General features: G+C 48.8%; 2 long non-coding RNA genes across 3 annotated transcripts; one reads left to right on the plus strand and one right to left on the minus strand.

Annotated features, from left to right (window-relative positions):
* Positions 1–1082: 1082 nt before the first annotated feature.
* Positions 1083–9718, minus strand: LOC103875772. Of its 2 annotated transcripts, none has more exons than XR_001892702.2 (4): positions 9528–9718; positions 5067–5221; positions 3970–4090; positions 1083–1309 (listed from the first exon to the last, which is right to left on the minus strand). It is a non-coding gene; the product is annotated as an uncharacterized LOC103875772 (long non-coding RNA). The 2 variants fall into 2 exon arrangements; XR_001892700.2 differs by lacking the exon at positions 1083–1309 and adding an exon at positions 1695–1736.
* Positions 9719–9741: 23 nt separating this feature from the next.
* On the plus strand, positions 9742–16542 carry LOC101026599. Its single transcript, XR_634715.4, has 2 exons — positions 9742–10381; positions 15459–16542. It is a non-coding gene; the product is annotated as an uncharacterized LOC101026599 (long non-coding RNA).
* Positions 16543–17551: the final 1009 nt, after the last annotated feature.

Genomic DNA, 17551 nt, shown 5'->3' on the forward strand with positions numbered 1-17551 from the left:
TAGCAATGACTTCCTTTCTCACAGCAGCCTTCCTGTGAGCTCTTTCTTGGGAGAAATCTTGATCCATGGCAAACCGTCTGTGGTATTCCCGGCTGTAGCCCTTGGCAGGAGATGGGAGGAGAGAATGACAGTGCCAAGGAGGCAGCTGAAGGATCGTCACCCTGGGAGCCACAGCTCTGGCTTGCTTTTTCCAATGGGCCATAAAGACTGAGGGAGGCAGGCAGAAGGGGGGCACCAGACTAACAAACTAGAGTTTCAAGTGTAGTTCCCATGCGAAGCCCACCTGGTGAAGCAGTTAGACACAGACGCTGGGGCTGGGTTCAAGATCCCTGTTCTACCACCTGCTGGCTGTACAACCTTGGGCAAGATACTTGATTATCATGCCTCAGTTTCCTCATCTTAAAAAAAAATGTGAATAACAGTAACGCCTACTTCGTATGGTGGTAAAAAAGAGTAGATGAGTTAATAGTTATAAGATACAGCCAGGCCTGGTGGCATGGGTCCATAGTCCTAGCTACTCAGAAGGCTGAGGTGGAAGGATTGCTTGAACCCAAAAGTTCAAGACCAGCCTGGGTAACATAGCAAGACTGTCCCCCCCTTTTTTTTGAAACAGAGTTTCACTCTTGTTGCCCAGGCTGGAGTGCAATGGCATGATCTCAGCTCACTGCAACCTCCGCCTCCTGGGTTCAAGTGATTCTCTTGCCTCAGCCTCCGGATTCCAGGGATACACCACCACACCTGGCTAATTTTTGTATTTTGTATTTTTAGTAGAGACAGGGTTTCACCATGTTGGTCAGGTTGGTCTTGAACTCCTGACCTCAGGTGATCTGTCCGCCTCGGCCTCCCAAAGTGCTGGGATTACAGGTGTGAGCCACCACACCTGGCTGCAAGACCCCCATCTCTCTAAAAATGAAAGTTTTGAACTATTTAGGAGAGTACGTGATCCACGGTAAGCTCTACATAAATTTTGTTACATAAAATTAAGGTTCTAGTCCCAAAAACTTTTTTTCTGTAATAACCTCAGCCTTGGATACCTCTCATATTTGCTGTAAGAAGTGAACAAATGCGTGTGAAAATTGTCATGTGTTTATAATTTTTATTATTTGTCATCAAGATCATGTAAGAGACCTGATTTAGCAGAGGGTGAAGGGATGCCAAAGGGGCTGTCAGTCATCAACTTTGATTATCTGCCTTATTAAGGTCCCCTTCTTGTCAACATCATCAGCTCTTCGGCTTGTTCAAGTCTTTTGTTGACAATATCCAGGCCTCTCATGGTCTCTCCCACACACAACGGGCCGCACAGCAAGGGCTGGAAGGAAAAAGCCTTTGAAAACAAAACGGGCCCTTCCCTTCCTTAGCCTTGAAGCAGGAATAAGCACTAGATAGCAGGCTGTGAGGGAGGACCCTGGCACCTCCACTGTGGCTGCTTTGCCTTTGGGCAGGAGGGGAAACTGATGAGCTTCCTCTGTGGTAGGGCCGCAGGAAGAGATGTTGGCATTTGTTATGAAGTGCTAGGAATAAAAACACATACATGGCCAGGCGCGGTGGCTCACTCCTGTGGTCCCAGTACTTTGGGAGGCCGGGGCGGGTGGGTCACAAGGTCAAGAGTTTGGGACCAGCCTGGCCAACATGGTGAAACCCCATCTCTACTAAAAATACAAAAATTACCCGGGCGTGCTGGCAGGCGCCTGTAATTCCAGCTACTCAGGAGGCTGAGGCAGGAGAATCACGTGAACCTGGGAGGCAAAGGTTGCAGTGAGCTGAGATCTTGCCATTGCACTCCAGCCTGGGCAACAAGAGCAAAACTCCGTCCCAAAAACAAACAAACAAACAAACAAAACACACACACACACAGACTTATCCCAGTGTCCAGAGCAAATGTTCTGCCACTTACTGCTATGGATGTGATTTCAGATAGCTACTCAACCCTGAGTCTCAGTTTTTCTCACCTTCAAAATGGAAATATTGATGCCTAATTCAAAGGGTGAATGAAAATCAATGAGCTATAAAAGCCCCTTGGTGTATGTCTGGTCCAATAAATGGTAGCTCTTATTAGCTAACATTTTGTAATATCTGCCCACTATCTCCTCCAAGGGATGGAGAAGTAATGCTGACTTCCAGACTAGGAAAGGTAGTGGTAGCAGAAAGTGATTTACAACTTTGACTTTTTTCACATTTTCTTTCCAGAGCACATAGTAAGTACTTGTTGGTTCATTCATTCATTCATTGAACAGTGTTTACAAGCTTGAACAACTTGCCATCATTTTGTTCACTTGTATTCATCTTACGCTCACCACTAGAACTGCACAGTCCGTGAGGGCAGAGGCAATGTCTGTTGCTAGGTGAGTGACTGGATTGAGCTCAAAGCTTGTCTGCAGACTGAAATGGGTCAGGCAAGGAGATGGAAACTGGAGGCCTGGATTCTGGGCTCAGTCATACCTTCAAGAACATAACTTTCCCTTGACCCTGGAGTCTTCACAGACCTTCCTTCCACTGTGAGGCACCAGAGAATCACTTGAGACCAGACTCAGGGAACTCTTCCCTGATGGAAAGACATTCATTCATGCACTCCACGTCTCTGAAGCCCCAAGAGAGGGGTCTGAATCCCCTAGTCTGAAGAGTCAGCAAGTGTCCAACATAGTAATCATAATAAAAAGTGAGAATTGATAAAGAAGGGAGCAGCCCCACCTCAGTAACAATAGACGAAGGAAAATTCCAGCTAGTACATGTACTTAATATTAAAGAAGACATGTGCCAAGACCCTGCTTTCATGGATATTAGGTGTTCCCAAATATAAGAAACACCCATTCTTGCCCCCAGGCCTCACTGGATACTATCCAAGATGTCTAGAGAATAAGAGGAAAGGGAGAATCATAATATCCAAAAGGTGGAAACAACCCAAATGTTCATCAGTAGATGAATGGATAAACAAAACGTGGTATATCCATATAAAGGAGTATTACTCAGCCATGAAAAGGAATGAAGTACTGATAAATGCTACAACGTGGATGAACCTTGAAAACACTATGCTCAATCAAAGATGCTAGTCACAGAAGGACTCTTATTATATGATGCCATTCATGTGGAAGTCCAGAATAGGGAAATCTACAGAGACAGAAAGTACATTAGTGTTGTTAAGGGCAAGAAGGAATATGGGTGGATAGGGAGGTGATTGCTAAAGGTTACAAGATTTCTTTCTGAGGTGATGAAAATGTTCTAAAATTAACTATGGTGATGGTTTGACATACCTGTGAATATACTAAAACCATTGAATTGTACATTTCAAGTGGTGAATTGTATGATACATGAATTATACCTCAAGAAGGTTGTTTTTTAAAAAGACACCATAAGGGGTAGGGGGAGGTTGAGATGAAGCAGAAAAACTGTGATCAGAAACAAAGCTCACGGGCTGTCTGTCCTGGCTGCCCTCAAGTCAAAGCCTACATTTCATACAGGCAATGTTAGGGTGACCCCCAAGCCACGACTCGGAAAGATAAATTGACCCCCAGAAAGTATAGGGCTGGGTCCCTTCTCCCCTGACAGATCCCTTTCTGTGTTTTTTCTGGCACAAGAAACTCTGTCTTCTTATATAAATAAGAGAAATTTATGGCAGTTTTTCCTCTTCTTCTCCCTGGTGGGCTACTAGGAAAGGTCTAGGGGAGGAGGGAGCCTGAAATTCCAAAAATAAAAATGTGGGAAGACTGGAGGGGGTCGAGGAGCCTCTTTGCCTGCCTTGGCTCTGGCCCCAGCTCTCCTTTCCCTTTGCATGTTTGACCATCTGGGTGATGAGGAGGGTAGAGAACTGATGCAGCCCATTCTCTCTTCAAGTCCAGAAGAGATGGGTCCCAAGGCAGATATCCGACAGGAGGGGCACAAGGGAAATCAAGGAAATGGGCTTGGCTGTCCCATGGGATTATTGGAGGAGACACAGACCACTGCCCTCCTTCCCAGATTTGGTTATTTTTGTACCTCCCTGTTTGTTGAGGCAGCCTGATACTGTGGGAAGAGAACTCGTCCTGGATTTAGAAAGATCGACAGAGAAACCAAGTGTGGGACCTTAAGCAAGTCATATCTTCTCTCTGGGCCTCACCTGTAAAAAGAGGGAGGGGACTGAATTTAATCAGGGGATTTCAAATTGATTTTGACTCTGGGGTCCTTCCTTCAAATAAAACCGTATATAGTGACCCAACATAAACACGAGTAGCCTGCTGAGCTTCTTGAAGCTTCTTGAAGAAGCTTCTTGAGCTTCTTAGGAATGGGAGTCTAGGGACCCTGTGGTGATTGGCGAGAGGCTTGTCCAAGCACAAGATGATCTCCATGGCTTTTCCAGCCCTGTCCTCAGGAGGGATTTGCCCCCATGGTGAAGAGGCTCAGCTCTGCACACCCAGTGCGCTTTAAATCCAGCTCCAGCCCCTCCTGCATGTCCCTCAGCACATAACTTACCTTCCTTAAACCCCAGTTTCCTCGTGTGTAAATTGGAATAATAGTAACACATATCTCAGAGGATTGTCATGTAGATTACATTAAATAATGTGCATAGAGTCCTTCGCATGCTATCTGGCTCAATCAACATTATTACAGTTATTCCGTGATCTGATGTAATCCTTTTCTTTTCTTCTTTCTTTTTCTTTTTCTTTTCTTTTTTTTTTTTTTTGAGACAGAATCTCATTTTGTAGCCCAGACTGGTGTACAGTGGCATGATCTTGGCTCACTGCAACCTCCGCCTCCTGGGTTCAAGAAATTCTCCTGTCTTGGCCTCCCAAGTAGCTGGGATTACAGGAGTGTGCCACTGTGTCCAGCTAATTTTTGTATTTTTTAGTAGAGATGGGGTTTTACCATGTTAGCCAGACTGGTCTCGAACTCCTGGCTTCAAGTGATCCACCTGCCTCAGCCCCCCAACAGTGCTGGGATTACAGGCACGAGCCATTGCACTTGACCTGATATAATCTTTTTAATTTGAAATATCTGGTGTGAGAAGGTGAATCAGAAAGGATGACAGCAAAACTGCTATAACATAAAGGCCCCAAAACACAGTAGCATATAGAAAACAGAAGTTTATTTCTCACTTAGTCTGGGAGGAAGCAGTTCCAGACAGCAGGCAGCTGGACAGTTCCACCTGGTCAGTCAGGGATGTGTGTTCCTTTCACACCTTTGCTGTGTCTTCTCTTAGGGATGTCTTTTCAGTTGCCTGGTCACACCTGTCTCAGGCACATCTGCCCAGCTCATGAAAGAGAGAATACAAAGGAGAATTTACCCAATGTCGTCAGGCTTTGAGGACATGCTCGCCTCACATTCCCCTATGTCTACACCTGGCAACAAGAGCAGCTGGGAAATGTGGTGTCCAGCTGGGCGTCTCTCTACCCTCGTGCAGCAAGGAAAGAAGAGATTTTAGTGGACATGGGCAGTCTTAATCCAGGGCTCAAACCCACATCTGAGCTATCCTCTTCCTCTTTTCTTCCCAAAGGAAGGGAAATAAAGTCTACAGCGCAGAAAACAATGTGACCACCCATCCCCTATCCAGTCAGGTCCCTGCCATTCATACCAAGATCAGCAGTCTCGGGAAAGTGGCTTGGAAGCCCCCCTCCAGAAAGACCACCCTTCTGTCCATCTTCTTCACATGGGTGGATGTGAGAAAAGTTTCTGTCCCCACTGCCTGCCTGCCACTCCCTCTCTCAGTTTCAGCTCATGCTCTAACCCTTTGTTCTCAGTCACCAAGAGTGACTACAAATGCCGGGAAACAGGAGGACCTGAACCAGTCATGGAAGTTGAGACTGGGACACAGAAGCCATGCTCAGGGCAGCCTAGGCATGGGTTCTGGTGCCAGGAAACCCAGCTACTGCTATGTAACCTAAAGCAGGGATTAAGCTCTCAGAACTTCAATGAACTCTTTTGGAAATAGGGGTAAGAAACCCACTTGTCAGGGCTGTTGTGAGCATCAAATGTGATCACGTATGTACCTAGTACATAGTATGCCCTCAATAAATGGTACCAGCAAGGCAAACCCAAGGCAAATCGAATTCATGTCCATTACTCTGACCCAACCTTTGCATAAACCCTTTTTTTCCTCCTTCCTTGCCAATGCATGGCTCCTTCCCTCTTCTTTACTTCCTATCCTCACTCCCCTACCATCTGAACCCTGGTCTGGAATCTCTTTTCTCAGGAAGTCTTCCATGACTGAAAAATTCCTGCTCGGCCACTTCCCATTCCAACACTCTGTCTTCGCCCATCTTCCATCTACCCCATGGTCCTGGCCCAAGTTGACACGTGTCCCATCCCTCCCTTCAAAAAGCATGCAGCAATGGAAGGGCTTTAAGTTTGTCATCAGGCAGATCAGAGTTCAGATGCCAACTCTGCCAAGTTCTAGCTTTAGGACTTTGTCAGATCACTTCCTCTCTTCAAATCTCTGTCTTCCCAAATCTCTGGTGAGGTCAAGTGTGTGTGAGCTGGTACATAGAGGATATTTAGTCTCCTTTGCTCTACCCAGCCTCCCCCAACTCACATTCCCAGGACTAACTCTCTACCAATGGGAGTTATTACACCAAGAAAGTAATTCTACCATTACCAGCCCCACCCCAACCCCACCCAGGGAAAAAGAAGTGACTTCGAGTCTATGGGTCTTGGAGGGACCACCAACCCAAGAGCTAGAGCAGAGGAAGAATTTGGATATCCCAGCTTCCAGGGTTACAGGATCTCTCCCCAAGCCCTCATATGCAGCCCCAGTTGTAGGACTAGCTTCAGGAATAGGAGTGAAAGAGTTGAACTGATTCCAATCTTAGCCTGTAAGTAGTAACTCACCTGTGCATCTATTTCTGACCTTTCTAGATCAGAAGAGCAACAATACCAATGACAACTAATGCTTACATAATGTTTCCTATGGGAAGGCATTGTTCCAGGCTCTTCGTACATATAACTCATTTAATCCTGACAGCAGCCTTTGAGCTAGGTACTATTAACCCCATTTTACAGACAAGGAAACTAAAGCACAAGGGGTTAAGTAACTTGCCTAGGTCATACAACTCACATAAGGCATGACCGAGATTCAAAACCAGGCCATCTAGCTCCAGAATCCATCCTGTTAACCACTCTGCCATAAAAAGAGCTAACATTTACTGGCAGTTTCTATGTGCCAAACACTGTGGAAAACACACGACATGTATTTCTTCTAATTCAGAATAACCCCCTGAGATAAGTTCTATTATTGTTATCCCTGTTTTACAGGTCAAGAAACTAAGGCAGAGAGAAAAGTTAAGCAATTTGCCCCGAGTCACACAGCTAGATATTAATAGTTTCAGAACTCCTAGCTGTTTTGCCTCAAATCCCACCTCCCCACCCCTGCCCAAAGCCCCTCCCCTTCTAGGTGGGTTGTTTAGTTCCTAGCACCAGTTCTTCACAAATCTACTTTACCCCACAGCCTACAACCCTTGTTCTCCAAAACTGTTGACCTCCGTTCCTTTCCCTTCCCACTTTCTCTCTAGTCCCTCCGCTCCCCACAAAGTCCCCCAAACCATTCTGTCCCTCTCCCTCTGCTCCCCTCCCACCCTCCCCCACGACTCCTACTGAAACAGATGAATTTCACCAAAAAAGACCATCAGACTTTCCCCAATCAGGCCCCCACTGAGCCTGATCGCACACCCCTAGGGAAGGCACCACAGTTGCTAAGCTGGAGAGCCAGAAATAAAATCCTCATTCTACTTCCCTGCCCCCTCTTCCCATCACTCATCTGGGAATCCAGGGCGAAGAAGGAAGCTAAAGTGCAGAGCATTCATTTAATATTAACAAATTGAAATGAATTCTTTTAATGCCAATTAACTTGGAGCGGCCCCTTATTAATAGTAATTTAGATTCATACTTGGGAGAAGCAGGGATGGGGGCTGGGCCAAATGTGCCCAGAATGTCAATGTGACTGGGGAACTGAGAGGGGAGGGGCGGCAGTTTTACTTCTGCCCAGTTGGGTTCTGTTTCCCTGAGAGAAATGGACAGTCACTGGAGGTTGATCTTTGGGAAACACAAATTACTCTTGTAATTTTATTTTTGTTACTTCAAGAAATCTGAATAGTTTGAAACCATGTCACACCATTTTAATAGTTTATTAAACTATTTTCACAGTAATGCTAAAAAGAAGAATTTCCTCAGAGTTGGGATTTACTCCAAACTCTCTCCTAAGCCAAACCTTACTAACCAAAAGGACAAGTCCCCAAGTCAGCTCTCTACCCTTCTTTGTGCAGAGCTAGAGCCAGAGATCAATATTGGCTTCCCCAATCCCTGCCCCTTCTACCTTAACCAAAACTAACAGGAAGAATCAACACTGTGTGGTCTCTCTGGGAAGTCTCCCCCAGGAGGTAAAAGACCCAAAGGGCTGACCCCTAAGCTAACAGCTTACATTTAAGGAAGAAAAACAATCTGCTTGCACTTTTCTTAGAATTTAGGGAAAAAATGAGAAGTTAAAAATTCGATTTCATGTATCAGAGAGTTCTCCAGAACACAGCCGAGTGGAAAGAACTTAGTCCCAAATGAAAAAGTTGAACAGAAATTCTGCTCTCACTGGTTTTGCTGGCTTGGAGGTCAGACTGGAGGTGTCCTGAACTAGAACCAGAGCATAGGCTCTGACCCAAGAAGGACACTGTCTACTTCCCAGGCATCCCTCCTTGGCTGGGAGGAGAGCGGGGGATGAGGCCGTTGGAAGCTGAGAATTGTGGAAGCTGGGGATGGAAGTTCTGAGATGGAGGAGGCAGGCGTGTGAAGGAGGTCAGGGAAAGGCAAGTAAATCTACTAACCATTGAAGTTTATAACATAAAAACCTTAAAAATGGTTTAACATGCAAAATATTAATTTTTAAAAAGAGGTCAGGTTTTAAAGAAGGGAAAATACCTCAGATGTAAACACAATAAAAAGGAGGAAAATACACAAAACATTTCAAGCAAATTGTTCTTCAGAAGAGGAGAGGTTGGAATTAATCAAAAGACTTTTTAACACACACACACACCCCCAGAGTTTCCCAAACAATAAATTCATTTACAAAACAAAAAGAGGAATCAACACAAAACCTCATCTACACAGAGAAAAATAAATTGTGGTGATTCTGTAACAGCTGAAAAACTAGTGAGGGAGGAGAAAAATGAATAAACTCTAAATCTACTAGATGATATTTATAAATAGCAAAATTGGAGGATGGAATGGAGAAAGGAGTTGAACTTATCATTAAAGAAATAACACATGTGAAAACATAAGGTATAACTCATCCCCAAAGAAAAGTAAACTCTCCATAAAGTAGCAAGTATACAAATTTATTGAAAAAGAGGAAAGTACTACTCACCCCCCCATAAAAGTGTATTAATTTGAATTAAAATTTTCTCCAAATCCGAGATAAGTTACACCAAAGAATACAAAAATATTTTTCTTTCAACTAAGAGGAAAAATAAGATCCGATTTAAGTTGACTAACGGGACAGGAAGGGAGGCTGTGGTTTGCAGGTGCCAGTAAACGGGATGCGGGTAGTGAAGAGTTTGAGGGGTAGAGGACAAGCTTACCTTGTTTTGGAGCCGCAGCGGCCAACAGGAGTGCGCAAAGAACCCTGCCAGTGCCTGCGTGATAGGGGAAATAAGGAATGGGGAATTCGGGTGCCCCTAGAAGAATGAGGAGGATGGAAAGACTGGGGGTGCCCATCTCCCCTCCTCTGCCCGCCTCCCTCCCTCCGGTACTCAGGCCTAGAGAGCTACTGAAAGTTACAAATTGCTTCCATTATTAGCTCATCCCGGGCGGCCTGGTCATTGGCCAGCCCCTGGCCACGTGGTCCCTCGTACCAATCGATCGAATTTCTAGTCGCAATTCTCTGTCTGTCCCTCGGCTCTGGGGAGAAAGGGGGGGCTGTGGCGTGGGGGCTGAGGAGGGGCTAAGGCGGGAGGGGCTCCTCATCACTTCACCCTCCCTTTTCGCCATGTGGGGGCCCTGAGCACCGCCCCAGAAGAGGTCGAGGGAATGTTGTGGGCTGGGGCACACCGGCAGGGCAGAAACTGGAGGAAGCGAGAGACGTCGCCAGGGACCCAGGGACCTCTCCCTCCAGTTCCCCGGGCCCGCCCGGCCCTGCTCGCCACTCCCGCTATAGCGCCCACTCTGTCCCGGGCCGTCCCGCGCCAGCAGTGTAGCCCCCAGCCCGGGCGCCTGAACGCTCTCCCTCCGGATCACTGCTCGGGTCCCCACTTTGGCGACCGTGCCCCCGAGTCCCGCTTCCCCGGGGCCTGCTCTGGATCAGGCGCCTGCGCCTTCAAGGGTACCCGGCCCGCCTGCCCTCCCCAAGGGCCAAGTTTGCGCTCCTCCCGGAATCGTTTGAGAGAAGGACAAACTTTTGAGAGGATGGAAATCTAGAGGAGCCGGTCTGCAGTAGGTAAGCTGGGCCCGGGACGGGTGCGATTCAGCCCGAGAACAATCTGTCTCTCCCCGTCCCGGTCTCTCCCTCCCCTTACCCCTGTTTCCCCCGCAGGCTGACACTAATCTGCCTTCCCCCGGAGAAATTCGGGCTGGGGTTGGGCTTCTGTCAGAGGCATGGGATCAGACCAGCTTTCCTCCCCGAGCTTAGGGACTAAGGTGGTAGCTGGCAGAGGAGGGGGAGGGTTGCTTCCGAAACTGGGGACTGAGGGGAGGGTTAGGGGCCGAGAAACCCACAGTCTGAGGGAGACGACTTCTTTCCTCCAATGCAACTTGGGGGAACTTCGGAAAAGTTTTTTGAGGGGAGATGGAGAAGGGAGCGGAGTTGGGATTTCCAGGGCTGAAGTGGGAGAGAGGGTGCTCCGCTTCCCGTACTGAAGGAAGGATGTGCGTGCTTGTTCCCCAGTCGGGATCCATTACCAGCCTAGAAAAACCCAGCCGCGTCCCAAACCCGCTCACCCCAGCAGGCCCTTAGAGACGCTTGGAGATCCCCAGACACGCCCCGCGGAAAGGGAAGGAAGCGCCAGCCCGTTTCCGACTCTGCCGGGACAGGGCGGGAGATCCGCCCAGCGCCTTAGTCCAAGACTGCCCAGGTCCCTGCTGTCCTGGGACCTTACGTTGATTCTAAGTTAGGAGTGATCCGAGAGAAGGAACAACTCCCCAGAATCTTTTTTTTTTTTTTTTCTCTGAAGCCAGTTTGAGTCAGAGACCCATCTCCCTAAGATGGAGCCAAGCGCGTGCCCCCTCCCGCCTCCAGCACAACCTCCCGCTCCTCCAGTTCCCAAAGCAGGGCAAGGAAAAGGCCCCTACTCCCCTCCCAGGGCTGAGATTTCCTCCCCTACCCAAGAGATGCCCCAGGAGGAACGGATGGGGAGGCTCTTCCAAGGGCAGTTTAGGGCAGAGAGTGGGTTCAGAGGGCACAGCTGAACTCGGGGCCCAGGACAAGGGGGAAGGGTAGGCCCAGGCGAGTGTAGAAGCTGCCGGGCGGCCTGGGGAAGTGGACTAGGGCAGAGGCCGCTGCAGGTGTTGGGGGATACCCTGGAGCCCGGGGTGTTCCGGGGCGGGGAGGTCTGGCCAGGCGGCAAGGGTCTATGTTGTGCCTTTAATTTTTAGGTTGGGTCCCTCCTGGGGAGCCCTGGGCTGGAGGAGCCAGGCAGGTGGCAGAGGCCACTTTCGGACTCCTTGGAAAGGGCCAGGAAGGGATGTGGATCCCAGGAGAGAAAATTCCCACGTGCAACACGTGGTGTTTTGGCCCTTCCTGGGTAGACACCTCCAGAGGCCACTTGGCCCTGCTGGGTCAGAAGCGGCAAATCTGCCCAGGCCTTTGTTTTCGCTATTCCTGAAGTTTTTCTGCTGTGGCCCAGCAGCTGCCCTGGCACCTGCTGGGCATCTGCTCATTGGCAAGCCCCGGACAGAGTTGGACTGGCCTAGCTGAGAGGTTTAGGAGGGCTTCCGCTGGCACTGCCTACAGGGAGTTTGGCTTGGTCCCTTAAGAAAGGGGCCTTTGAGAGGGACGTGTCCAGGGACAGACACAAAACCCACTGATATTCAAAATGAATGTAAACCCTTTTCTTTCCTTATATACCGGGGCCCTTCACACCTCTGCAGTCCAGAGGATTTGGATGGAAGGCCTCATCCATCCCCAGTCCCAAAGCAAACATCGGAGATGGCTTGGGCATCTTCTTGTAGGCTGCTGGGGCTTTGTGTGCTCTGAGAGAAGGTGTCTGGTCCTCTGCCTACCCCACTCCCCCTTTGATGAATGTGGTCCTTTTTGCTCCTGCCTCTCCAATACTACCCCCCCCCCCCCCCCCCCCACCCAATCCCACAGATCTATGGGACTCTCTCTCTTTTTGTCTTTCCTTGCTCCTCTTCCCTTTTCTTCTTAGGATTGATGGAGTGACAGCAGTTTGGCAAGGCTCCCCTAAGCCTGTAATGGGGAGCTGTGGACCCAACCCTGACTTCTCAAGTTGGGGGAAATAGCTCTATTCCTGGGCCCTTGAGATTGAGTCTCAAGTTGAGAGGAGTTGAGAAAGAAATGCATGAAGGATGGCTGGGCTGACACAGGACAAAAACCTCGACTAGGGAGGGGCCAGTTTTATGCCTTGTGCCTACTGCGAATGAGAGGGAATTTAGAAACAAAGGAAGATAAGAGGGCAGCCTAGAGAAACAGCATAAAGGACTGGAAAAATTCAGAACAACAAAGAGAAAAGACTGGGAGAGAGGAAAAGATATGAAAAAGCCCTAATGCTGGAGACAGAAAGGTATTCTGGAAGGGTGGCCGGGATAGAGATAACATGAAAGGAATATTGATAAAAGGCAGAAGGAAGCAGCAAGACTAGGTTTGTTTGGGTTTTTAAGATTAGAGATAGTCTTGGGCCTGTTAAAATAGAAAAAAGAATTAAAAAGATTAGAGATAAAGGCAGAAAGGAAGAGAAAAGAGAAAAATAGGGAAAGAAACAGAAAGCAAATGAAAGGAGAGAGCTAGAGAGTATAAGAAAAAGGAAGGGAAAGAAAGGGAGGTAAAAGTAAGAAAAAAGAAAGGGAAGGGAGACATAAAGGTATAAAAGGAGGAAAGACAGGGACAAGGGAAAGAAGCGAGGACAGGGGAAGGAATGGAAGAAAGAGAGAAAGTGAAGGTAGGGCAGAAATGAAGCAAAAGAAGGAAGGAAAAAATGAGAAATGAAGATACAGTGAGATAAAGAAGGAAGAAGGGGAGTGAGGGGAAGGAGGGTAGAGAGAGAGAAAGAGAAACATGAACTCAACTAGGGTTAACAGTTAACAGAAAGGGGATCCCGGTTCCTGAGGAGCACAGGGAGGGAAGAGGAGATGGAGGGTGAGCAGAAAGCCCAGTTGGGGCCCCTCCCTGCTTCACCTTGGGCTGCGGAGGCCCTGACCACCACCACTCCGCCTCTCCAGGACCCAGCCCTATGAACCAGGGGAGGTAGAGGCAGGGGCCAGCTGCCTGCATACCGGCTTCTCGAAGAAGCTGAGCGAGCTGGAGTTCTTCCTGCAGCCCTACCTGACCCCGGCACAGCCTGCCAAGCTGGATGTGTGGCCTTGAGGCTGTATGACATGCAGGTCCAGATCTGGTTCCAAAAGCCGCACATGAAGTAGAAGAGGCCAGTGAGGCAGGGACTGGTCGTGGATTCCCACCCTGGCGGCGCCTTCTCCTGGGCTCAATCCTCTCACCCGCAACCCCAAGCGCCTCCATTCCCACCCTGCTGCAAGAGGCTGTCTGAAGACTGAGCAGCTTTGTTCTGGGCTTGGAGGTGCTCTGGTTCTGTGACCTTGGGCCTGTTTGATCATTTGTTGTTGTTTTGTTTTTTGTTTTTTTAGACGGAGTCTTGCTCTGTCACCCAGGCTGGAATGCAGTGGCACAATCTCAGCTCACTGCAACCTTCACCTCGCGGTTCAAGTGATTCTCCTGCCTCAGCCTCCTGAGTAGCTGGGATTACAGGCATGCGCCACCACGCCCAGCTAATTTTTGTATTTTAAGTAGAGATGGGGTTTCACCATATTGGCCAGGCTGGTCTCGAACTCCTGACCTCCAGTGATCCGCCCACCTCAGCCTCCCAAAGTGCTGGGATTACAGGTTAAGCCACTGTGCCCAGTGATCATTTGTTAAATGAGCCCTTTGCACTGGAGGGTTTTTCTGTAGTTTTGGTTAGCCTGCTTGAGTATGTACAAATGAGACAGGGATGAAGATAAGACCTAGTTCAGTTTTCGAGGGTGGAAGGGGGGTGTGGGGGTGTATGGGGTGGGAGGATGGGGGGCTGGGAGTGAGATCTTCATTTTCTTCCATTGGTGAGAAGAAAAGTCTTCCTCCTTTGCTATCCTTATCTCCACCCCTGCCCCAGAAAACCACCTTTCAGGTCAAGGAGTTTCTCCATGCCAGGAGGGGTTGGATTCATCTGCAAAGAGCTTGGGAGGAGGTTTGCAAATCCTGGAAGAGTCAGAGAAAGGATCTCATACATGAAAGGGAAGGAAGACATTCCCTACCAGGGCAAGTGGACCTTAGGTCTGCAGTAGATTTCACTGAATTCACACACACAAAGAGATTAATTGGTAAGGTGACTTTAGATTCAGCTATGGAGAGGATCAACTTGAGATTTCTGGGTATCTTCAGCCTATTGGGCCTGCACTCCCCATGCCCTGCTCATGTGCTCTGGTTGATTCACAAGGTTTCTTAGAGCCAATTCCTTTGTCTCCCAAAAGTGGGATGGGGCAGGTCACTGAGGTTAGCCAGTTCCTCCAAGGGCAGTGTATGCCTTGAGGATGGGCTGGGGCACCCCCAAACCACTGGTTAGAAAGGCATGTTCACAGTCAACCTTGCCGTGCTCTCAGGGAGGCCTCTGACCAGCACTGTCTAGCATTGCTCTTTAAGCTTTTCCTCCCCTCTTTTCTCTAGCTTCTCCCTTCCTTTATTTCTCTTTCTCTCTCTCTTCCTTCCAACCTTTCTGATTTCTCTGTCTCCCTTTTCATCCAGTCCAAGTTGGGGATCTTGTACTATCTTTATATGCCAGATCGCTCTGCTCTAAGCCCTTTCGGCTGGTTAACATGCACCCTGCCCTCAAGAGTTCATTATGTGGATGCAAATAGCAGGATTAGAAGATGGGGAGGGAGCAGCTGGGCTTGGTGGCTCACTCCTGTAATCCCAGCACTTTGGGAGGCCAGGGCAGAAGGAATGCTTGAGCCCGGGAGTTCAAGACCAGCCTGGGCAACATGGCAAAACCGTCTGTATGAAAAATACAAAAATTAGCCAGGCATGGTGGTGTGCACCTGTAGTACCAGCTACTCAGGAGGCTGAGGCGGGAGGATGGCTTGAGCCCAGGAGATGTAGGTTGTAATGAGCTGAGATCATGCCACTGCACTCCAGCCTGGGTGACAGAACAAAACCCTGTTTCAAAAAAAGAAAAAAAACAAAAGATGAGGTGGGAAATGGGGAGTAAGCTTTGCTAACCAGATGTGGGATGAATAAATTAGTTTTATGTATTAATCATGATTATGACCTTCACATCCCCTTGGCTCACCCCTAGACAATTCTTCCCCACTCCCAGCCATCTGCAAGCCACAGTCAGCCTGTCCCTGCTCCCGAAAATGGAATTGCTGATGCCCCCAAGGCTGTTACTCTCCCAGGGTGAGTGAGAGTGAGGTCAATGACGCCAGGTCGGAGCCTCAAACTCTTAAATAAGCAAAGCATATTTCCCTATTCCTGATGCACTTAGGGGTCATCTATCCCTTGGAATGGAGAGGCTGGCGATTCTGGCTGGTGGCTATCTTTCCACAGAACACCCCTGATTAGCCAGGCCCACCGCCATCCACATCTGCTTGGCAAAGAAGGAAGGTAGCTTGTTCCAGACCTTGGTGAGCGGCTGCAGACTGCCTGCCTAGAACAGCCTCCTTACTCCAGCCTGGCAGGGAAGGAAGGAACCTGACTTGCTTTGCAGGATCTGGAATCTCAGCACGCAGAGCTGAGAGCCGCAGTTGCATCCTGGAGCCTGATGCTAGAAGCAGCTTCTGTCTCTGGGTTCTTGCTGCCATGGCCTCTGCTCTGTTCAGTTTGCATGTTGGGGTGGTGGGGTACAGGGAAATAAAATGTTTTCTCCCAGGCCCTTAATCCTTCCCCATGCCTCCATCAGCCTCAGAGCTGCTGACAGTCATGAACTGCAGCTTCCAGCTCTGCCCATAAGCTACTCAAAGCAAATTCAAATTCTCTTCTGGCCAGGAGGAAGGGCAGAGGCTCCCTCCTTCCTCAAGCCTCCGTGGCTCGTTGATCCATTTTGAGGGCATTTGGGGGTCAAAATTGAGACCAGATTGCTTCGGTTTGTATAAAATTAGCATTTCTTATCACACCAAAGGCCACACCTGTTCTCTGCCCTCACAAACCAGTGAGGATGTAAAGGTTTGCTGAGGTGGAGGAACAGAAGTGAAATGAACAATCTGCTCCATTTAGAAGTCAGTCGCTTCGGCTGTTCATTCCACTAATATTTATCTAGTACCTACTCTGTGCCAAGCATTGCCTCTACCTCAGTTTGCCACAAATATGAAAAAAAAATTTTTGCAACGGTGAGACTTCAGTGTGTTGTGGACCAATATACAAATAAAACAATGGAAAAGAAAGTGTGGTTCGGAGTCAGCTGATTCTCATTGCAGCTTTCCATGTGCTGGGTCTCAGAGCTCCTGACTTCCCAGCTTCAGCTACCCAGCCCCAGCTGGTTGACAAGCAGGACTTCCCTGGGGCCCATTTGTTTTCCCCACTGGAAAAATGTTAGAATGGGAGCAAGAGGCCTGGGCTGGGATCAGCCACCACGAAAGTCCCAAAATAAAGGGTTTGGGATGGGCGGCAGTGGGGCCCTCCAAAACATTGCTTCGTCAGAGGTGAGAAGGTTAGGGGTGATATGATATGTTTCTCCAGGTTGCAGAGCAGGTCTGTGAGTTTGCCTTGGTGTAATCACGTGCCTCAAGGTGATAACAAGGGTGTGCATGTGTGAGCGAGCTGAAGGGAGGCAGATAAGTGTGCCTGTGCCAGGCCCAGACGCCTGCACAGTTGCCGGGGTGTGTGTGTGTGTGAAGGGGGATAGAGGTGCCTGCAGATCTGAACATATCTCTCCATACATGACCCTCAGTGTATGTCAGAGTGTGTGTACCCGCTGAATTATTATAAAATTACACCGACCCTTACAGAAAATCCATACCAGCCTCGGCCTTTCTCCCCTGACCTCTCGACCTCTGGGGTGCCTGAGGAAAGAGTTGACCCGGTCACTGCCTCCCCCTAGTCAATGAGTCCCCCTCCATTAGCATAAAACATGAATCTGCTGGCAGCTTGACAAATTATAACTAGCAGCCAGAGTTTTGCCAACTGGCTGGCTTGGGCGCTGTCTATTTATCATTGAAAATGGTAAATCATAAGAATCCAGATGACTTAATTATTCAAATCCACCCAGGACCCAGAGAAGCTGCAGGCCCGTCAATCTCAGCCCTGGGCTCACAGAGAAGAGCGGGGGAAATGCTGTGAGCTTGTGAGCTGGAAGAAGCAAGTTCAGTTACCGCCTCTCCCCTGTCCAGAGAGCAGGGTTTTTCTCTGCAGCCCCTTCCCCTCCCTGCCATCCTGCCCACCTTTCCAGCCACA

This window comes from Papio anubis, chromosome 9 (assembly GCF_008728515.1).
Source record: "Papio anubis isolate 15944 chromosome 9, Panubis1.0, whole genome shotgun sequence".
In the NCBI taxonomy this organism is placed as follows: domain Eukaryota; kingdom Metazoa; phylum Chordata; class Mammalia; order Primates; family Cercopithecidae; genus Papio; species Papio anubis.